Source organism: Nannospalax galili, unplaced genomic scaffold, assembly GCF_000622305.1.
Source record: "Nannospalax galili isolate Female #2095 unplaced genomic scaffold, S.galili_v1.0 scaffold312, whole genome shotgun sequence".
Lineage (NCBI taxonomy): Eukaryota > Metazoa > Chordata > Mammalia > Rodentia > Spalacidae > Nannospalax > Nannospalax galili.
In genome coordinates, this window is record NW_008335967.1 from 5,717,897 (window position 1) to 5,742,234 (window position 24,338).

The window sequence follows — 24,338 nt, forward strand, 5'->3', positions numbered from 1 at the left end:
CTGTTATGCTAATAAGGTATCCTACTTCCTGTACTGTGATAGGATGCTAAACCTGTTATGCTAATAAGGTATCCTACTTGCTGTGCTGTGACTGGACCACTACCCCTATATAAGCTCGTGCCTTCCTGCAATAAAACAGATCTATGTCACTGAACCTGGTCTCCTGTGTCTGAATGTGGCTCTGCTGACACCGTCTCCTCAACAGCCCTGGGATATGGAACCAGGAAGAAGCAACGATGACAGGAGGCAGCACAGGGCAAGCAGAAGAGCTGCCTCAGCACCAGGAGAGCAGAAGAGTGGCCATAGCCGGAGGAGAGCAGCCACAGCCGGCGACCACATGAGGGCTCCAAAACTGCCTTTAATAAGTTATACCAATCGTAATGGGTCTGTAACTGCATGGCTCACTGGCAGAGAACTTGCTCAAAATATGGGGAATCAGGTCCTGATTCATTGGCAGCTTTGTGCATGAGTGCAAGGTCTGTGAGAATGGTGGACACCCATGGCTATTGTGCAGCGTTTGGGCCAACATTAACCAGAAAGGCGGACAATGGCCGGCAAGGGGCAGCAAGGGGTGGGCAGGCCATGGGGGAGTATAATGAGTGGGAGGTGCATCAGAGCAGGCAGAACGTAGTTCCTTCCAGGGGTATTGGGGTGGTGGTGTCACCAATTGTTGTGGCTTTGAAAGTGGGGTCTGAGGTAGAGGCAAGGGGGCCCCTTCCTCATCTGGATCGACCTCAGGGATGGTTTCCATATCAAGGTCAGTGGGGGTTGAAGCAATGGCAAGGTCTGCACTGGCCTGATCCTGACAATACTTATTGTGGGCTGAAATGACTTCTTCAGGGGAGGAGGACTTAAGGCTGGCAATGATGGCTAAAAGGATGGGGACAAATAAGGCAAGGGGAATGACTCCTGATCCTACTTCCCTTTTTTGGGCCAAGAAAAGGGCTCACATCCATAGGTCAGGATCCCACATATTCTTAGGAGAAACCCAAGGGGCCAGGTTAGTGGCTTCATCCCAGAAATTCTCAATATCTTTTGGTTTAACTTTCAGTCCCCAAGTTCTAAGGAACGATTTGAGCACTGCCATTTGTGGCTCCTTGCACTGTGGTGGTAAGTTCCCTGTGAAGGGAAACTCACAACAAAAGTAAAGGGCAAGGGTGACTACCAACAGGACACAAATGAAGCAAACAAGGACCGTGAACCACTCAGATGTAAACTGCCCCAACATGAAAAGGTATATCAGATCCAAATGTCTTGTGCTCAGTGAGGGACTTCTGGAGGCCATGACACCTTCGGCCATATGCTCACACTGTGTCTCCAGGACAGGCAACAGGATGATCCAAAGCCTAGGCTTTGAGTTTGGGGCAGATCAGCCCTTTTGTGAACCTACTAGGATGAGCCAAGGAGTAAAAGGTGTCGACGTGGGCTTCGGGACCACGTGACAGAGGGTGCCTTCCTGATTTAACAACAAATATGACAAACAGGGTAGAGGGGACAGAGGAGGGGGCCACTCGTTCACCCTCAAGCAGCCAAAGGGACAGACAAAACCCGGGGCCTACTCACCTAACGAACCAATACCAGGGGTGGGGGTGGGGGCCAGGAACCTTGTTCAGATGCCAGCTGTTGCAGGTTTCCTCGCGAGTCCAGCCCACAAGAGACTGCAGGGAACGAGGGTTCTGGCCAAGGTGGGGGTGAGTGGTACAGAGTCAACACACAGACACTGGGAGTCAGGTGGAAGCAGGCACCAGGTGAGGTGCTGTAGACTCATTTATTGCTGGAAAGGGCAGGCCTTATATATCTCTCCCCCTGCCCCCAGTGTCCCATAAGCTGGTGTGTCGCTGATAGATCCCCTCATCCAGGCTGCTCGCGCCATCAGTCTCTAGGTCCAGGGGCAGATTAGGTTGGCTCTTTTTCAGAAGCGCGGGCTACGCTCTCAAGGTGGAAGCTGTGTTCTCTAGTGCGGCCTGTGCTTAGGCCTGGCACTTCCTCTCCTACACTCTGTAAGAAATATTAAGTATTAGTCTTCTCTTTCAAAACCTATACAATGAAGAATTTTGTTTATGACAAGAAATTCTGATCTTTTAATTCCACCACACCTTGTAAGACTTTTGTTTAAGAGAAGCCTCTGATGCATTCCTGAACCTGATGGCCTGGGGAAATTGAGCTCTTCCCTCTTTAAGTAGATCCTTTTAAAACTGGATCTGACTGACCATATAATGCACCCTTATGTAAAAATAAAATCTGCCTTGCTAAATTACTTTCACTTTGTCCACGTGTTTTGGGGAGGCATTGATAGGGTTCTTAGAACTTGGGTTTTATTTATAGCATCCTTAAGTTATTTAGATCTTAAAAAGGGAAAGATACTACCTTAAATCTACATGGCAAATTTAGCCCTTTCTTTTAGGCCACTAAGCCTTTTTACATAGTAAAGAGCTAGAGATGGGTGCTTTCTACCTTCCACTTTCTTTTGGTGCATCTAGATTTCATATAATTAGATTGTGTATCTGTCATAATTGGTTTCATGTATTCTTTGTGTCAAGGCAATTTTTGAACTGTGGCCACTTTAATTTTTTTTTCCTTTATCATTCTTTTATTGTGCACAAGAATTATTGGTCTTATTTTTGTTTGCTTAATCAAAATACATGTGTAAAAATTTATAAATATAAATATTTTGATGATACATTCAAAGGCTTTGTAAACTTGGGTACCCTAATTATTTTTAAATCTATTAAATAGTGCCTCTAGGTCTATTAAGTGTTTCACAAAACTTTCAAATGCTAATTGCCTACACAAAACAGCATCTAAGCTGATTGTGTGAAAATCCTATTTGTTAAATACCTTTTGTGCTTTTAGTTTGCTTTCAAGGTATTTAAGATATCCATTTTGTTTGCTTCAAAGATATTTTGGTTTGAAAATAACAAAAACCATAATCTCAACAAAGAATAATTACAAAATCTTAGTCACTAAAATCTATCTTATATATAATTAAATATGTATACATAGTTGACATGAGCTTATGTTTCTTAAAATTAATTTACTTCATATCAAATTGACTTATAAGTAAAGTCTCATACAAACTAAAACTGTTAAATCAACCCAAAAATATTTTTTCAAGTGAAAATGTTATCTCTTTAATCTTTATCTACAACATGGTTCCTAATATATATATATAGATAGATAGATATAGATATGTTTAATTAATTAATGTTTAACCATATACTATATATGGTAAAATATTGTTTGGTAAATTCTCACAACAAATGGTAAATTTGTTTGTGAATGCTACTAAAAAAGTTTACTGAAAGTCGGAACAGGGTTATAGAGATACAGAGTTGTTGTTATAAGAATTGCTGTTACAGTCAAAAATTTCAGTCCACTCCTGTGCATACTCAGTTACCGTCTTAGATTAAATGGATGCAGACAAGTATTGGGTTACCTACAGCTATTGAAAGATGTCCTTTCTTGTCTAAAAATTAAATGGTGGCTAAATATCTTCTCTCTTCCTATTTAGAGGTCATTCAGGAGGGAACTCACACTGTGATTTTAGCCACTCCAACAATTATCAAAGTTGTTTGAAAGGCAAATTCTGAGTCCAGCCATTGCAGCCAAAAGAAAAATGAGAAGAAACTCAATAGATGGATGCTTTTTAAAAAATTTTATTTTATGTGTATGCATGTATTGCCTGCATGTAGGTAAGTGCATCCATGTCGTGCAATTCCCATGAAGGTCAGAAGAGGCTGTCGGATCCCCTGGGACTGGAGTTATGGACAGTTGTAAGCTGCCATGTGGGTGCTGGGATTCAAATCTGGCTCTTCTGCAAGAACACCAGTGTTCTTAACCACTGAGCCATCTCTCCAGCCCCCAGATGGATACTTTTGGAAGCCCTCATCAAGAAACCCTGATTTGAACATTTAAAATCTATCCTGTTCTGACTTCTCCTGTGTCTAACTAATCTTGTCTTTACTTCTCCTTCCCCTCCTCGATCCACTGATATCCATTTTCCTTATAATGATGATTATTATATGCCTTTTAAATTTTTTCAGGACAGAATCAATAAGATGACCTGACAGTCAGTGAACCAGGTCTCTCCCTGTAGTCCCAGCTGGCCTGGAACTTGATATATACACCAGGCTAGCCTCAAACTCACAAAGAACTGCCTGCCTCTGCCTCCCAAGTGCTGGGAGTGAACCAGATGCTCTTAACTGAATTCCCTCAGGTCTTCTACCACTGCCTGCCTGCCTGACCCCACAGTTCAGACCAGTGTTACAGCCTTTTGAGACCACCCCTCTTTGCTAATGTCTCTGTCCAGGAGGAAGTAGCTAAAGAAAGACCACCGTTACTTCTTATCATCAACAAGAGGTTGGAATGTTAGGTCCCAAAACAACAGCAGTGCTGCCAAGCTCCCCAGAATGTTGGGTTAACAGGTTCCTCAACCAGAAAGAGGAAAGCGAAACTCAGCATTCCTCAGAAACCAGGTTTCACAAACCTCCTGCAGAAACCAGGTTTTGCAAACCTCTTGAAGAGACCAGGTTTTGTAAAATTCCCTATTTATCAGGAATCTATAGCGTCCTCACTCTCTAATGTGGAAAGTTACTCAAACCTCTATCTGTAAAACCCATTCTACTTCTGCTAGCTGCTGTTCTCTGTTCCCCGGAGAGCCAGGCCAGTGGTCTGTCTGTTCTCAAATAAAACTGCTGTCTCTATCCATGGAGTGGTTCAGTTCAGTAGTCTTGCTGCAGACTTTCATTCAATAATTATTTCTTATATGACACATAATCCCACCCAAATGTCAAAAGGACAAATACATAAACTGAACATTATAAAAATTAAAAATTGTGTTTCTGAGATAACAACAAAGTGCAAACCCAGCTCACAAAATGGGAGAAAATGTTTGCAAATCATCATGAATGAGAGCTCAATATTCAGAAAATATAAATAACTTTTACAACTCAGTAATAGAAAGATATGTAACTAAATTTTAGATGTCCACTGTGCTATATATGGAACCACCTCAAATAACTTAATTTTAAAATGAGAAAAAAGTTTGACTAGATACTTCTCCAAAGAGAGTATATAAGCGGTCAATAAACCCATGAAAAGATTCTGAGCTTCATTAGTTATTAGGAAAATGAGTATCCAAACTACAAGGAGATATATGGACATTAAGGGAGTTGTGATCAAGAAGGTAGATAATAAGATGTTGGTGAAGAACTAGAGAAGTTGAAACTGGTACTTGAAGCTGGGAATGTAAACAATGCAGCCATTTTGGAAAATGTTTTGACAGTTTCTTAAAATGTTAAACTTATTACCATGTGCCTGTTAAATTTCACTCAATATCAAGAATGTTGAGAAACACTCAGAGAAGCATTATTCATAATAGCCAAAAAGCAGAATTAACCCAAATATTCATCAATTGATGTATAAACAAAGAAAAAGTGGAGTATGCCTTAAATGGGCTTAGCCATGAGAACAAGGGAATGCAAATATATTCTGCAACATGGATGAACTTTGAAACCATTAGGCTGAATGAATGTAGATATAAAGGTAACATATTGCCCAATTTCATTTATATGAAATGTTCAGGGTCGGCAAGTCCATATAGACAAAGAATACCTTAATGATTGGGAGGAATTAAGAAAAAGAACAAGGTATAACCACTATTGGATAAGAATTCCTGAAATGTTGAAAATGTTCTGGAATTTAACAAAGGTGCTAATGTATTAATTTGAATACTTACATACTTTATGGTGTGATCTCAATAAAACATAACAAAAACACCTTGGGGGGAATTTAGATGTGATCTAACTATTAAATGATATTAGGGGAGAATTGTTTATTTTATTAGGGTGAAAAGGATATTGTGGCTATGTGATGCCTAATCTTCATTGCCAACTTTACTGAACTTAGAATAACCTAGGAAACAAACTTTTGGGTATGTCTGTAAAGTCAGTTCCAGAGAGGTTTAACTGAGGAGAGAAGACCCACCCTGAATTTGGCAGCAGCATTCTGGGTGAGCTGGGATCCTGAACACAGTAAAATGGAGAAAGCTGGGAGAGCACCAGTACTCACAGTGTGACCAACTGCTTGCTCCCACTGTGATGCCTTACCTGTCACGATAGACTGTAGCCTCAAGCTGTGAGACCAAGTAGACCCTTCCTTAGGTTGCTTCTGTCAGTTACTTTGTCACAACAATGAGAAAGTAACTAACAAAGACTAGAAAAGAACAATGTCATTATTTTTAATTGACACATTCTGAACATTTACGGATGAAGTTTGTCATATCTGCAACTTGTTTAAAAAAATAAATAAATGAAATAATAAAGTCAGCAAAATTTTAGCAGTAGTCAGTTTAGGCCATGGCTACCTGAGTGTCCAGTTCTCTTCTTTCAACTTCATTGTATTTGAAATTTTTAATAAAATAAAATAGGACGATAAAGAAAAAATATTAAATCTCTGAAAGTTTTATGACTTGTTATATATTGTATACTTTCCTTGTTTCCTTTATGAGTTGGTTGTGAAAATCAGTTTGTAAAATGCTGTACAAATGCTAATCATTCCTCTTTTAAAAAACTGCCTTTTTAAAACTTGACATGCCTTCAATGAATTCTGACAAACACAAAGCCATTATTTGGAGATAATCCAAATTTATTTTATAAATGAAAGGCATACTTTACTTTCCTATCTGAATTATTTCCAAAAATAATTCAGGGCCACTTCAGTGTTAACAGTTAACACCTACCTACTATTTGGAAGTCCAACTTATTTCCAGACAACTGGGAAAGAATGCCTGAGGACAGTCTTCAGAGAGTGAAAATGCACAGTGCAGTATTCTTCAGAGGAAGTATCAGGCACCTCCTAAGAAGGATTGATGAATTTACTGAATCAAACTGGAGACAATATAAAGAGCTTGGGCAAGATATCTCATAGTCAAATGCCCCTGTTAGCGAAAAGGGGCTATCTTAGTGCTCAGGTTCTGGAGACTGCTTGTCCTGAACTGCCATCCTGCCGGGTCCTATACCTTCTGGCCCATCCAACTACACACCTTTCCCCTTGAGAGGGTGCTTTGGGTCTCTGTAAATACCCTTATTGATGTTACAAAGAGAAATTTACCATAAAGGGGAGGTGTGTGTGTAAACACTCCTGTAAAAATATGAAGGGCTGTATAGACCTTGTAATATCCTGACTCTGTTCACAGCTTCACTCATGCCCCATTTACTAACTGCTATTGGATTTAAGCAGGATAGCAAAATCATCATCATCATCATCATCATCATCATCAATTTTGGTGACAGTGTGGATTAAACCCACGATCTCATACATGCTAAGGATGAACCTTACCACTGAGCCACATTCGTCTTGTTTACCATACTAACCCACTTAGCATATAAGAAGTGCTCAATTATTATCAATTGAGTGACTATTGATATTATTGATCCATATGTACTGTGTCAGGTATTAAAGTTACCAGAATGAGTAAGACGTGGTCATGACACTTGAGGGACTTTTAAACTCATGAGGACTATAGGTATAGACTATTATAAGACTGCAAGTGCAATGGAAGGGGAATGCTGTTATGACATCACAGAGGAGATAGACTTGTACAAGCTCTCTACAGCTGTAGTCTCCCCTTATTTTTACATATTGAATAGTTACTAAAACAAACACAAACATAAGCAATCCTCCTGGGAACGGCCTCTCTGCTGACTTTTCTGACAGTACCTGGTGACGGGACTCACCATCTTCTTTGGAAGGACTTTCTGGCCAACCCTGCTCAGATTCAATTTAGTTTATCTGCATTGGCTTTATTTAACTACTACCCACACACTTGTTTCTTCTCATTGTTGTTAATTTTTTCTGAGTGGAGTATCAAAGGATGAGGACAGCTAGTCCCTCCAGGACAGCTAGTCCCTCCCTTTCTATTTCATTCCATTCTTCCTCCACTGGCTTCTAATAGACTTGTGCCTTGGGCAGTGACTTCCTTATGGCTGATCAAATATGCTAATGGCCTAATTTGTTGTTACCAATCATATATGTCCCTGATTTCTTTTTCTTGACTTGAGAACCACTGTGCTTTTATTTTTGTTGATACATATGTCCCCAGTTCCTCCTTTAAGTGGCCTTTGTGAGTCCCCTTTGCCTCAGGTGACTGAACATCCCAAGGAGAGACTGTTGAATCAAAGATGGCAAAGAAAGGCAGGTCTTGGACAACCTTCCCAGACTGTATTGTCTTTTTTCTTTCTTTCCATTCTGTATTAGTTACTTTCCTTCTTGCTATGAAAGAATATCTGACAAAACACAAGGGAGAAAGAGTTTATTTTGGTTAACAGTTTAAGGGGATACAGTCTATCCCAGCAGAAAGGTATTGGTGGCAGGAGCATAAGGCAACTGGCCACATTGCTTCCCTAATCGGGAAGCAGAGAGAGAGAGAGATGAATGCGGGTGCTCCACACTTTCTCCTTTTTATTTAGTCTGGGACCTCAAACCATGCAATGTTGTTGTTATCCAGAGTGGGTCTTCCCACCTTAGTTAAACCTTTCTGGAAAGACCTTCACAGACATATGTGAGGTTTGTTTACTACGTGATTGTCAATCCAGTCAACTTCACAATATTAACCATAACACATTCATAAAGCATAACATACAGAATAAGATCTAAGATTAGAAGATAATTTGTATCTTATTTGGTTTAAAATGTTGATTGCAATTCAAAAATCTAGGGAAGTCTAAACTAAGGGTGAAACATGCTGGGTGAGAGGAGGTATTTTCTGGCTGGCTTGGGTTCTACGTTTTCCTCAATAGCCACGTAGGTCATCTCTAGAGCCAGCATGCATGCTTCCTGGAGTCACCAGTCCCATCCAACATTGGCAATGATTCTCCCCTATTTGGCGACTACTTAATTTTTCTGTGTAATGAAGTGGTAATTTCATTATCTGATCCTTATACAAAGATTCCCAGTGTACAGGCTTCATTTACTAGTTTTCTATCAATAATTAGCACCTAGTAGGAAATCAAACACAAGGGACTGAAGAGCCTAGAGGGAAAAGTCTCTCCCCTCTGAGTGGTTGCTTGGTTGTTTGTTTGTGTGCTAGGGACTGAAGCCAGAGTCTCCTCATGCCAGACAAGTACTCTGTCACTGAGCTACACCCCCAGCCTTTGACTTTTTGAGAAAATGTTGACATATCCTTCTGCAGGGAGAGCTAAAAGGAAGGACAGAAAAGAACATTAGTTCAACTTTGCAACCTCTGCTAGGGATAAACTGAGTAAGCACTGAGATTCACCAGATTCTGATTTTCTAATCACACCGAGAAAGCAGCTTTCGAGTTTAGCAGGAATTTAGGAGTGCTCTTGCAAGGAGAACCAGGCGGCACAAGTGTCTTTCTGATTTACAGCTGCAGCAGCAAGCCCTACGTGCATTTCAGATGATGTGATCATATTCTGCCAAACTGAATGGCTCTAGTGTGAACTCAGTGTAGATCATTTACTGACTCTCTTGATAATAAAAACATCAAGATATGAACATTTCTTTGGGAGCATAACAGAGAGACACTGTGTAACTCTGGCTGTACAAGCTGAAATACTATTGCCAGTCATCCATGATAACTGGGGCCACTATGCAAGTTAAATTGGATTCAGGCAATAAATACAAGTATTTCAAGGTGAAAAACTGAAATCATGGGTAAAAAAGTATTGAATGCAATAGAAAATTCTTGAGTTTCTATGTGACATACTGCTTTTTAAAAGAAACCCACACCTCAGAATAGTAATTTAATCACAATAACAGAAAGTTTCCAGATCAATTCCTTCCAAATACTACTGCTTTACATATATATGGTGTTTTAGGGTATCAAGGCAGCTTAGTTCAATGATTATAAACAGTGACATCACTAATGTTGACACTGTCAACTTATTCAAGGTTATACGTTATATCTGTGGTCTTGGATAAGCTTCTAAGCATTTCTGTGACTCAATTTTTTTTCATTTGTGAAGTATGAATAAGAACAGTACATACCTCAAAGGATTCTGTGAGGACTAAGTGAGTTAAGTCTCATAAAATACATAGAACATTGTCTAACAAAGAGTGAAGACTATAAATGCTAGCTCTTGGCACCAGCAGCTTTTACATTTGTTATTATTGATAATGAACTTTACACCGTTAAAGTTTATTAGTGTAGTTGCCAGTAATAGAAAATAGGCAACCGACTGACTCCTGGACCCAGGGAAAGGCTGAACAATCCAACATGTGGGAAAGACTCAAATGCATCTATTCCATATCCCTATTCCAGATCTCTGAAATTAGGACTCAGACTCCCCCAGGACACATTCGTTGGCTCTGCCTTTCTCTAAATTCAACCTAATTTGTCTGGCTGGAGACTGGGTCACAGACCAGGGGCTAATTGCTTCTTTGTCTGTTCCCAGGCTTGAAACTTGGCAGGAGAATCTTGATTTATAGAGAAGAGTAGCTGGACCCAGGGTTACTGTGCAGTTGGGAAAAGTCCCTCAGAGGCTCTTGTGTTTGAATTATTGGTTCCCAGCTGGTAGTGGTGTTTGGGGCAGATGTGGAATCTGTGGAAGATGTGGAGCTGAGTCACTGTGGGAGGTAGGCCTTGAGGTTTATAGTCTGGTCCTGCTTCTGTTCTTGGTCTCTGCTTCCTGGTCTGCTGAGATTCAAACAAGCAGCTGTGGCAAGCTTCTCCCATCACGGAACCACCTGCTGCCATGCCTTCCCTGCCATGACATACTTACCCTTCCAACAATTGAGTATAGAAGCTGCTTCTTGCCAGGATTTTGGTCACAGAAATGGGAAAAGTGACTACCAGTGCCAGGAAGTAGAGTGTATAGTAACATGACTCTTCTGCTTCACCATTGTGGGGAGAGACTGGAGAGGAATAATTAAAGTTCAAGAGGTGCGAGTAGAAAGTTGATATGCACTACAGCAGAAAGGATCTTTAATTTTTCATATATCAGAAAATCCACCCTATACTGTATATAATTCAGTGGATGTTAGTATATTCATAGGGTTGAGCAAACATCAAACTGCTGATTCTAGAGCATCTCATTCCCTTAGAAACCCCTTTAAAGCAGTCCCTTATGGCTCTTCCTTCTTCAGTCCCTACCAAACACTGCTTTCTACTCCTTGAATTTGCTTATTCTGGATACTTTATACACATATAATTTGTATCTGCCTTCCCATATTTAGCATAACAATTTTAAGAATCATTCATTCTGTTGTATGGATCAGGATTTCTTTTTGTTGCTGAGCAATACTCCACTGATTGGAAATAGTATGTTTTGCTTATCCATTGATAAATTGATGGACATTTGAGTCAATTCCACTTTTTATTTTTCTTAATAATGTTACTATGAACATTTATATGGAACTTTTGTGTAGATATATATTTTCAACTCTTTTGAATATGTATCTAAGAATGGAATTATTGGAACAGATGATAACTATTTTTAATTTTGATAAATTGCTTAACTGTATTCTAAAGCAGTTGAACATTTTACATTTCTGCTTGCAGAATGCAAGGGTTCCCATTTCCCTCATGTCCTTACCAGTTATTGTAATTGCCACCTTTTTTTCTTAGATTAATCTTAATGTGTGTGAAGTTTTACCTTATTGTGAGTGTCATGCTTCCTTAATGACTAATGAAGCTGAGACTGTTTTTACGCATTTACTGATGATTTGTGTATTTCCACATATTATGTATATCAGCATCTTTAAATATATATTATATGCAGATATTTTCTCCCAGTCTACAATATTATTATATATACCTATATGCACATATACACTTTTTGAGACAGGGTCTCACCATGTCACTCAGGTTGTCTTGAATTTGCCCTTCCCCCACTTAAGCCTTGCCTACGTATTGGGAATGAAGGCAGTATGCCATTGTGTCTGGCTTTTCTTTTCACTTCATTGAAGTTGTCTTTTGAAACACAAAATTTAAAATTTTGGTAATATTCAATTAATCAGTTTTTGCTTTTGCAATTTTTCCTTTGGTGGCGTATCTAAAATTTGATTGTCTGATTAAAGATCATGAAGAATTACTTCCCTCTTGTCTTCTAAGAATTTTATAGTTTTAGCTTTTACACCTAGGTTCTATTTTGGGGGGGTGTATATGTTATGATACAAATTTTGGTTTTTTAAAATATTATTTATTTATTATTTTTATTTTATATGTATGTGCATATTGTCTGCATGTAGGTAAGTGCACCCATGTTGCGCAATGCCCGCAGAGGACAAAAGAAATTGTTGGATCCCTTGGAACTGGAGTTACAGACAGTTGTTAGCTGCCGTGTGGATCCTAGGAGTTGAACCCAGGTCTTCTGCAAGAACAGTCAGTTCTTGGGGGCAATTCAGGAGGTGATTCTGTGAGGAACCCAACCTGGAGCTATCTGCACAGCAGCCAGGAGATGGGTTTCTGCATTTGTTGGGGGTTGATTCTTTCCCCCATTAAATTGAATGGCATCCTTGTGACCATCATTGGTAAACCCATGGAGCATCATGGGTTTACTTCTGAATTTCCTGTTCTCTCCTATTGGTCTATACGTCTTCTATGCTTACCCTTACTATAGCTTCATAAGGTTTAAAGCCAGAAGTGGGCCTTCTCCAACTTTGTTCTCAAAATTGTCTTTAGAACCATCTAACATTTTGGTAAATATTGTATTGACTCTATGATTGTTTGAATATGAAATTTTCCCTCTTAATAATATTAAGTCGGGCTGGAGAGATGGCTCAGTGGTTAAGAACACTGGTTGTTCTTACAGAAGACCCGGGTTCGAATCCCAGCACCGACATGGCAGCTAACAACTGTCTGTAATTCCAGTCCCAGTGGATCCGACAGCCTCTTCTGATCTCCACGGGCATTGCACGACATGGGTGCACTTACCTACATGCAGGCAATATGCGCATACACATAAAATAAAAAATATAATAATAAAAATAATATAAAGTGTTCTGATCTATGAACAAAGGATGACTTTTCCCTTTTAATCGAATCAACAGTATTTTGCAGCTTATGATATATAAATTTGTCTCTCCTTGGTTCACTATTTTTAAGTTTTTATTTATTTATTTATTTACATGTGTGAGTGTTTTGCCTGCATGTATATAAGTTCATCCATGTTGTGCAGTGCCTGCAGAGGCTAGAGAGGGGGTCAGATCCCCTGGAACTGGAGTTACAGAGGGTTGTTAACTGTCGTGTGGGTGCTTGGAATTAAACCTGGATCCTCTGCAAGAGCAGCCAGTGCTCTTAATGGCTGGGCCATCTTTCTTGCCTCTCCTTGGTTAAATGTACTCTTAAGTATTTTATTTTCTCTTATGTTAATGTAAATTGTGTTAGTTCATTAATTTGTTTTCCAAAGTATTAATTTTTGTATAGAAATACAATTGATTTTTGTAAATTCATCTTGGCTCCTGCAACCTTACTAACCTTATCTGTAATCATTTTTGTTTTACTTTCTGTATATAGAGTCTCCAAAATTTCCTATACATAAGATCATACCATCTGCATAATATAAAATAGAGATAGTTTCTCAATCTGAACGTTCATCATATCTTATTCATGTCTAATTTCTACGTCAGGGCAGATATTGGCTACATTTTATATATAGGTTAGCTGAGATCCAAGAAAGTTACATAACTTCTAAAGGCTTGAGTTTTTAGTTCTGATTATGGCTTCTAGAATACCCAGTTGTGCCATGGACTTCATTTTTCCATCTGAAAACTTTAGACATTGATCAAATCAATCAATAAATACATAGTAACAGTGATATATGTTATAGAAGAAACAAGCAGGGTGCTGTGTTGAACATAATTGCTAGGACAGGCTTCTCTGAGGCTACATTAAAGCACAACCTCCAGTCTGAGCTCAAGCAGGACAAAAATCCTAGTATGCAGGGGGAGCGGGAGGTAGGTGTGAAGGCACACTCCTAGCTGAGGAGCTACTGGCACTTGAAGCACTGGCAGAGCTGCTGGGAGAGGGAGAGTGCAGAGTCAGTTTTCTTTAAGGTGTGGCCCCTGGTAGGCATGACCAAGCGCAGTGGATGGCCACACACCCAAGAGTATATAGGCAGCACAAATTGGGGTTGATTTTTTTTCAGAAAGAGGACACAAATTTGGGGGTTAGGGAGGGTGGTGGGGTGGACCTGGGAATAGTTGGGAAAAGCAGGAGAGAGGTGAATATGATCAAAATACATTGCATGAAATTCTCAAAGAACTAATTTAAAAATGAGCAAGGAAAGAAAAGGCTCTCATTTAAAGATCTTTCCAGGTATTTGTGAAGAAATGATATTTTGAAAGCTCAAAAGGCTTGCAAGAGCTTGTTTATTTCCACCACTAGCCTGAAGCTCAGGGCTGAAGCCAATCTCTGAGTCATCATTTGCTTATCTATTGATTTTGTCCATTTCTTTAATCCTACCTTTTTGATGCATATTCTTACCTGTTTGTCTTCATTTTACAGTGTTTCTGCTCATAAAATATATCATTATTTTCCTTTGGATTATCATCTGATTTGATGTTCTAGAAGCCTTCTGAATGCCCCTTAAACCATTCTCTAAAATTCTCATATCTGCTCAGTGCTGAAATCTGACTTGTACACAAACCACCACAGGCGCCCTTGCCGTCTGCCTTCCTACTGGGTTCAGCCACTAGGGAGTCCCCGGTGAAGGTGGGTATCAGAGAGGAATGTGAAGTCAGGAGCACCTCACTTCTCTGTGCTGTCAGGTGTGTCCCTGAAGACCAGCATTCCCATCAAGATAGACCTCTCCAAATGACTTCCTCCTTGTGATACTGATGCCACCTCCGTTCCCTTTTTTTAAATATGTGGCATGTTACCTACAAAACTGAAAATAGTCTTAGAATTCATTCTTCATATTCTTGATATTCTACTATTGACCCCGACTAGTATATTCAGTTAGTAACAACTTCCTGAAGGAAAGGGCAAAATAGTTTTGGCTCAGGCTAGTGCTTTTCAAGGCGAGTTAGGAGATGAGGAAAGCTATACTACATGATTTAAGGAAGTGCCACAAGGCTGAGAGGCCCTTGTTTCAAAATCTAACATTAAGCCACTCCTACATCCCCTTTTATCCCGAGTCTGCAGTGTTCTGTGTCTCTGTGTCTCTGTGTCTCTGTGTCTGTGTCTCTGTGTCTGTCTCTCTGTCTCTCTGTCTGTCTCTGTCTCTCTGTCTGTCTCTGTCTCTCTGTCTCTCTCTGTCTCTCTCTGTCTCTCTCTGTCTCTGTGTCTCTGTCTCTGTCTCTGTCTCTGTCTCTGTCTCTGTCTCTGTCTCTGTCTCTGTCTCTCTCTCTCTCTCTGCCTGGGATGAGAGATCTCCAAGGATGTTGTCAGTGCGAGATGCTCAGGTGCCTGCAGTCCATCTGCACTTGTCCTAGCTGTTCTTTACCTCGGTGGCTTCCAAAGTTTCCAGGATATTATCTTACTATTCCAAAATTGGAAGAGAGGGAAGTGGTTTTCTGAGGGCAATGCTGGGAAGTTGAAAGAACAGAGCTAGAAAATGTCCTGCCAGGCTGTCCTCATCTGCAACTTCAGAACATACCTCATCGCCTGCCCTACCCCAGACCCAACAACTTCTCCTTCTCAGTTTCTTACGTTTTTTTTAAACCTTTTTTAAAATTAAAAAAAATATTTTATTTATTATTTTTATTTTATGCGTATGAGTGTATTGCCTGCATGTATGTGAGTGCACCCCTGTAGTGCAGTGCTGCAGAGGTCAGAAGAGGCCTTCGGATTCCCTGGGAACTGGAGTTAAGGACGGTTCATAGTCGCCATGTGGGTGCTAGGAATATGAACCCGGGTCTTCTGCAAGAGCAGTTAGTGCTCTTAACCGCTGAGCTATCTCTCCAGCCCCAAAAGTTTTTGTTTTTTTTAAAGTACAAAGCCAGTTCTGTGCTCCTCTCGGCTCCTCCTGGGTTTGGGCAGCAAAGAGAACCATCAGTAGGATTCCGTTGATCTGTCATTAAACATGGTTGCTCAGACAATACTTATCTTTTGTTAGCACTGACGACAATTGTTTGCCCAGGACAGCCTCCTACCTGCCATTGATTCATGGGCTGATAATAAACAAGGTCAACTTTCAGAAGCCATTCAATCTGTCCTCCCCAAGAAAATCTACATTCAACACTATCAAAAGGGACAGATGGGAAATCTGCCCAAGTGCAGGAACGTTTGTGTCTACCTTCCCTGCCTTATATATACCTACTAACTTCAGCATTGCGTGGACATTCTAATGTAGGAACCAGGATATTGCTGCCCATAGATAGCCTTCAGCTGCCAACCTTGAGAGGGTATTGCCTTAGCTGAAGAGGTAAAAGAAATATTATGCCTTTAATCCCAGCACTTGGGAGGCAGAGGCAGGCAGATCTTGGTGAGTCAGAGGCCAGCCTGGTCTACATAGTGAGTTCCAGGACAGCTGGGGCTACTGGGACACCCTGTCTCAAAAAGACAAAAAAAAAAAGAAAAAGAAAAAGAAAAAGAAATATCATTGTTGGGAAAGACTCAAAGAATTATAAGATTTTCTATTTTTAAGTAGCTCACAGTTCTTAAGTAGCTTAGAACTTCAACTGACAAATAAAAAGATGACTGAGAATGCAGCCACAAGCGTGAGCCAGACAGCAGTTATGCTACCTTGAGCAATTTGGTGAAATACACAAGATATCCTTTTGGTGAGTCTAGCCACTGAAGATTCTCCACGTAGGAGGTACTTGTAAATGGCCTGACATTGGATGGAATTAGCTAAGATGTACTGCAAATGTTACTCTAGGGATTTCTTAACTCTTTAAGATACTGTCTATCCTATTTCAAACAATAGTGATGTGCATTTGGGAGAATTCATCTAGGCAGTCATCATGGAAACAAATAATAGCTGATTTTTATTTAAAAACAATTATCTATTCATTTCCATAACAATCCCACAGGTTAGGTATTTTATTGTTGTTGTTGTTATTATTATTATGCAAACATCTCAGATAGGAAAGTGAGGCTCAGGATAGTTAACTGATTGGCCCAAGATCACATGGCTAACAAGTAGTTGGGACCCAAAGGCAAGAAGCTGGGGCTCAAACGTATGTTTCCGTGTTTCCAAGGCAGATACTGCTTTCCTCCGAGATGCTACAGGATGAGATTAGATTGAATCTGTTTATGAGCTGATGGATATGGATAAGCAGCTGTACCTCTGGGAAGAGGAGAACATTTATCATTTCTCTTTTTTTCTACAAAAGCAATTTTTGTAGTAGCTTCAGTTATATGACCAGTAAATGAAACAGGTGCTCCTTAGACCTTCAGGTTGGTATAACACTCACTTGCAATTGCTATTAGAGGCAGAGAAAATGAACAACCCTAAATGTTCACTATAGAAACTGGATATCATTTATATTCATGTAGAGTTCATTAGCCCAGATTTCTGTGACTATATTTTTATGAAATTTGCAAATGCTTCCGGAAAGAAGAAAACAGTATACTTTTAAAATCAATTATAGTAGGAGCTGATGCACGTATGCATAGACTTTGCTCAGTGTTTTTAGGCAAAGGTAATAAAAACACTTATTTTGGATGTAGCTCCAATGGCTGAACTACCTGAAGCTCATCTTTGGGCTTTAATGAGCAGAAAATATGGGGAACTGTGAGATGTCCAAACAGAACTGATCCAGTCTGCATAGAGACAGAGAGAGCTGTGCATTGATCCAAGGGACTCCTGAAGTCTCAGATTCTTTTTAATGACTCTTGGCTGTCTGCTGCCATTCACCAGAGGGTAAACATGGAATCAAAGTTCTGATTCCCCCAAGATTAATCATTTTCTTCTTTATCTGCATCAAAGTTCTTTGATATAGAAAAAAACTTCCTTTCTCAGTTGGGCTGTGTATTTTGATTTCAATCGATCATTGTAAATATTGACTTGAAAGGTCAGTCATTGCGTACCTGAGGGAAAAGGGTTATCATGAGAAAAATTCCCACTTGCGGAATGTTTACTCTTTTACAAAAAAGAGATTTATTTTTTAAACATTATCAAGGAAAGACAGTTTGGGAAATTTTTCTTTGTTGTTTAACTTTTTTTTTTTTTTAAAGACAGGGTCTCACTATGTAGCTCTGGAGAGCTTGGAACTTGCACTATAGATCATGTTGGCCTCAAACTCACAGAGATTCTCCCTCCCTCTGCCTCCAGAGTGCTATGATTAAAGGAATGGGCCATTATACCTGGTTTGTTTCACTTTCTTATTTTAAAATATTTTGAAATAATTTTTTTTTCTTGCTTCTAACTAGGTTTGGCAGTACAATTATTGTAAAGCACAGAGCTTGGGATCACAAAATCCTGAACTGATTTGTGGCTCCAACTCTGTTTTGCTTTGTTGCCTAACATTGAGGAAGCTATTAAACTCTATAAAAGGAGATGATGAAGACCCATATTTTATAGTGGTTTTGAGCTTTGAAAAACATAATCAGTGTAAAGAATTTAGTTCAGTCCCTGGCCCAAAAGACTTCATAAATATTAGCTATGCTATTGTAATATTTAGAGACATACATATACAACTCGAGGTGGGTGTGTTTCCATAATCTAAATTTTGTTACAGACTACAGAATCTCCATGTAAAATGGATTCATTAGTTTTCTTAAAAGGACAAAAAATCCTTAAAATTCTTGAACAAAGATGTCATTTTTACAGGGAAATGTAACTTTTTAAAAATTCAGTATGCATGCCAAGTCAGCCTGACTTCATACCCTAAAATTCAATAAATGTGCATTCACTTCAGGACTCCATAATGCCTAATACAGCTAAGACAATATATATAAAATATGTAAGAATTGAGCAAAAACCAAACGTTCTCAGATAAATATTGACTAGACATATATTTTGTTCCTTGAACTAGTTATATGTATAATTTGTGAGTAGGTTGTTGGTTCCCTCTGTTTTTTTAAAAACTAGTTAGGCATTATTTATCTCTCTCATTGTCTAACCCTTCCACCATGGTTTCCCCATTTAAAGTGCCCCCATTTTTCCCAATTCTCCCTTAATAATACCCTTCTCCCATGGTCCCATAAAAGAATGTTGGCAACTTATTGTTGCTGGATGAGGAAGAGCTGATCTTCCTAAAACAAGGGACTCTAGATAGGCTGACTAGACTCAGCAGATGGACTTGCACTGGAGAATGGCTGGGGGCACTGACAACACAGTGGACAGTAACAGGGATTACAGACTATATGGGCTCCAGTGGGGTGGGGGGAGGCTATGGGAGGGTGTCATTTGGGATGCAGGTACAAAGATGAATAACATTGTTTGGGATGTTCTGCGTGAAATACACACACACACACACACACATCAATAAAAAAAGGTATCATGAACTATAAAAAATATGTCATAACTGAAATGATAATACATACTGTATTAGTTTGCATTTTGTTGCTATAATAAGCACCATGACCAAAAGCAACTTGGGGAGGAAAGGGTTTATTTCATCTTACTCTTAAGACAAGTGACAGTCTACTGAGGGAAACCAGGTCAGGAACTCAAGGCAGGAACATGAACCAGGAACTAAAGCAGACGCCACTGCTTACTGGCTTGCTTCCCTTGACTTGCTCCGATGTTCTCCTTATATAGCCCAGGCCCACCTGCCTAGGAATAGCACATCCCACAGTGTGCTGGGACCCCTGCAGCAACTACCAGTCAAGAAAATGCCTCACAGACTTGGCCACAGGTCAGTCTGATGGAGGAAATTCTTCAACTGATATTCCCTCTTTCCAGGTGTCTATAGTTTCTGTCAACTGGACAAAAACCAATGAGGACAGACTGAACAATACGCCTGTGTGTATATATGCAAATATGATCATCAATATTGTAATCAGGGAATCTTGGGCTATCAGTTGGAGGTACCAGCCTCTTATTAGTTACAAAAAGTTATGCAAATGCATTACAGAATCAAAAATGCACCAGCCTGGGCCTTACCTGGCACTGAATGAATCAGAATTTCCAATAGAAATGGAAATCAAAATATTCACACTTTTAATATTGGTATATTCAGCTAGAAAATTGGGAAACTACACCAAGATATTGTTTTTCAAATATTGACTAAAATGCCGTGTAAGACAGAAGTCTGTGAAAGAAAGCAAGCAGGAGAGGTAAGAGGTAAGTACTCACATTGCTCAGCTTATGGTCTAGGGGTGGATTACAGTCTCAGCTCAGGAAGAGGAAACCCAAACAGAGTCTGAGGGGATCCTAGTCCATTCTTAATCTTACAACAAATACCTTTCACTGGGTCCAGATAATTTGTAAACAACAAGAATTTATTTATTATCATTCTTAAGATTGGGAAGTCCAAGATCAAGGCACCAATAGATTCAGTATCCAGTTAGGTCCTGTTGCTCATAGACCACAACTTCTTGATATATACACACCTGGCTAAAAGGACAGATGGATCTCTTTAAACCTTTTCTTTATGGGCACCAATCCCATTCATGACAGATTTATGAAATTAGGGACAGATGACCTAATACCTATCCAAAGACTATCTCTCCATCATCCTGGATGTTAGGTGTTAACATATGTTTCAGTAGTCAGACCATAGCAGTCTCATCGTGCCATCACTAGAGGTGAAAGTGGCTACAGTCTCTGAGTAGAATATCTGAGAGGAGGAAATTATACAGAGAAAGCTCTGGAGATTAGCAGAAAGTTCCTCAGGTCTTTGACCAAATACTAATCAATGCATGTACAGGTTGAAACTCCATAAATCTAGGGAAAGACCCATCATTCAATTTCTACCTTGTCTATTGTGCTAGTTAGTTTCTGTCAACTTGATGGAAACTAGAGACACCTAGGAAGAAGGAACCTCAACTGAGGAATTTCCTCCATCAAATTCACCTGCTGGCATGTCTGTGAGGCATCTTTTTATTGCTAATTGATGTAGGGATGTCCAGTCCACTGTGGGTGGTACCCTCCCTAGGCAATTGGACTTGGAATTTATAAGAAAGACAGCTGAGCAAGACAGAGTAAGAAGTCAGAAAGAAGTATTCCCCCTTGCTCTTCTTCAGTTCCTGCCTTGGTTTCCTTTGGTGATTGACTATAACTTGTAAGGTGAAACAAACCTTTTCTTCCATGGTTTTGTCACAGCCACAGAAAGCAAACTAGAATATCTATCCTACTCAAGACAATGACTCATGATGAGTTTTATATTTGTATAAGTAGAAACACACACACACACACACACACACACACACACACACACACACGGACTGACCTATTTTGCTCAACCTTCTGTTTGTGAGGTTTGTCTATGATGTGGCATAGCAGGCATTGTCATCACTAAAAGTGCTTCTATTATATGATTAGACCATAGGTTTATCATTTGATAGATAATGGAATTTTAGTTTTATTATATTTTATTTTGGGCTATTATAAATAATGGGTAGATGAAATTTTGTACACGTCTGTGGTTTGTATGCATATTTTATTCACTACAAATGTAGGAAGGAATTAATTGGGTTATAAGACATAGGTACATAAATTAATTGGGTTATAAGACACAGATACATAAAACATAAAAGGTTTGAATATTCCAAACATTTTCCTAGCGTGGTTGTGCCAATTTCGTTCTCTCCAGCAGTGCAAAGAGTTCATTTGTTTCATATTCTGACCAACACTTAAATTGTCACTCATTTTATTTTCAGTCTTTTGGGTGAGCATATAGTGGTATCCATGGGTTGTTTGCCTATATTACTGATTATAATACTATTGATCATCTTTCCGTATGTTGATTGACCATATACATATGGCACTCTATATTTTTCTTGCATATGTTTAGAAATTATTTAATCTATTCTTAGTAAAAAGCTCATCATCTGTTTCATGTGTTTCAGATTCCTTCTCCCGCTATGTGGCTGGCCTTTTACTCTCCAATTCGTGGTTTTTGATTTAGGAACGTTTCCTAAAATTAATTTACTCCAACTTATTCATCTTTTCTTTGTTCATTTTTATATTCTATATTTTTATTTTTATTGTAATTCTTTGATTCTTTCATACGTGTGTACAATGAAATGTGATCATATTCACCTCCCATTTCCCTCTTCAACTCCTCCAATCTTGCAAACACATTCCTGTCCTACTTTCATGTTTTCATCTTTGTTTTTTTTTTTCATAACCCACTAAACCAATTACTGCTGCCCATATGTGCATGGGTGTCTGCTTTTTGTGTCCTATTTGGGAAGCTTTGCTTGCTTGATTTTATGAGAAAATTCTCCAATTTCTCTTTAGAATTTTTTCTACTTAGGAGCAGTTAAACACCAGTCAAATTTTATGTTTGGTTTTCTTTTCATATGAATAGCCAACTGACTGAGTTTCATCTGCTACAAAACCACATTCTCCTCTACTATACCACCTTTTACCTGAATCACATGCCCACATATGGGTAGGTCTTTTGCTGGTTCCTGTTCCTTCCCATTTTCTCTATCAGACGAACCCTGTGTCAACAGCGCTTCTCAATTGTATTAGCTTTATTGAGTCTTGATAGTCTGTAATGTGGCTCCTCCAACTCTACTCTTTTTCTTCACAATTATCCCAGCTTTTGCTGACCCTTTCTATTTAAATATCATATATCATATGTATTTTAATATCAGTTTTTCAATTTCTGCCTTTTTTTCAATTATAATAAATGTGTTCTGGAAATTTTCCATTTCACCTAAAATGTCAGATCTCTTATCATAGTTCTGTTACATGCCTCTTTTTTTCCTATCAGTAGGTAATATCTTTTGTTTTTCTTGAGACAGAGTCTTGCTTGTGTAGTCTAGGCTGGCCTTAAACTCATGATCCTCTTGGATTAGCCTCTCAAAAGTTGGAATTATAGGTGTGTGACACCATGTCCAGCTGTATGATTCCTTTTTAAATGTGTATTGCTATTTGTTCTTTTTTTTATCACTAATTAATCATGTCAGAATTTATAAATTTTAATAGTCTTTGCAAAGAATCAACTGTTGCCCTTGTTAGACTCTGTTTCTTTTCTATTCGGTTTTTTTTTTTTTTTCTCCTCTTGCAATTTTTGTTTCTGTTTCTACTTTGGGTTTCATTTAACTTTATTTTTGAAACTTCTTGATATGGAAACTTAAATTGCTAATTTTAAGCTCCTTAACTGTAGGTGGTGAAAGAGGGTGTGGTATTCCCTGAAGCTGGATTTACAGGTGGTTGTCAGCCACTTGTGTTGGATGCTGGGAACTGAACTTAGATCCTCTGCAAGAGCAGCAAGCGCTTTTAACTGCAAAGCCATCTCTCCAGCCCCCCTTTTATTTTTAAATATATATATATATATATAAATGCTAAAATCTGTGTATTTCTCTATAAGTACTGATTTAATTTCATCACACAAAACTTATTAAGTACTATAATATTTTCATTATTATTCAGTATAGGCATATTCTAATTTCCACTGTCATTTCTTCTGGACAAGAGTACTTTCTAGTCATGTACAAACAGATGGAAATTTACTAGTTATTTGCTAGGGGAGTGTTGTTATTGGTATTTAGCCTAATTCCACTGTGGTCAGAGAATATGCTCTCTAATTTTAGTCATATGAAATTTTTTAATGCAACATATGGACTAGTACGTGTTCAGTGCTAGATACTGGTAATTTAGTTTGTGTTCTGCATATGACAGCTAGGTCAAGTATGTTCATCATTGAATACTTAGTGTCAGTTATTGTTAATACTAAGAGTCACCACCTACAGTATTTGTTCTGTTCTTTTTCTATTTTCATTTCTCTGTTCAAATTCTCTAGTTTTTTCTTTTAATTCCTTTAGCTAATTTTAAAGTTTATAGCTGATTAGCATGAGCATTATGGTTTGGGGCTGGAGCATTCCCAAGAGGCTCACATATTTACATGCCTGTTCCCCAGCTCATGGCACTGTTTTGGAAGATGGCAGGGACTGCTGACAGAAGTAGGGCACTAGGGGTGGGTCCTTTGAGGGCTACAGCTTCTGGTCAGGTTCTGGCTCCCTCATAGCTACAATGGGAGAAGCAGTAGCTTTTGTTGGTTTTGGTTTTGTGTTTATGAGACACAGTGAAACTGGAACTTACAATGTAGACCAGGCTGGCCTTGATCTCAGAGATCCATCTGCCTCTGCTTCCTGAGTGCTGGGACTAAAGGCATGCACCACCAAATCTGGCTCTTATGAAGGTTGTCCTTTGACTTCCACATGTATAAAAATGCATGCATACACCTGTAAACACCCACATGTAGACACATACAGAAACGAATAAGTCAATAAAAAAAGTTTTCTGAGCTTCCCACATACTGCTTAGAAGGTGGCTATCTCTCTCCAAAGAACAGAAGCACCAAATGCA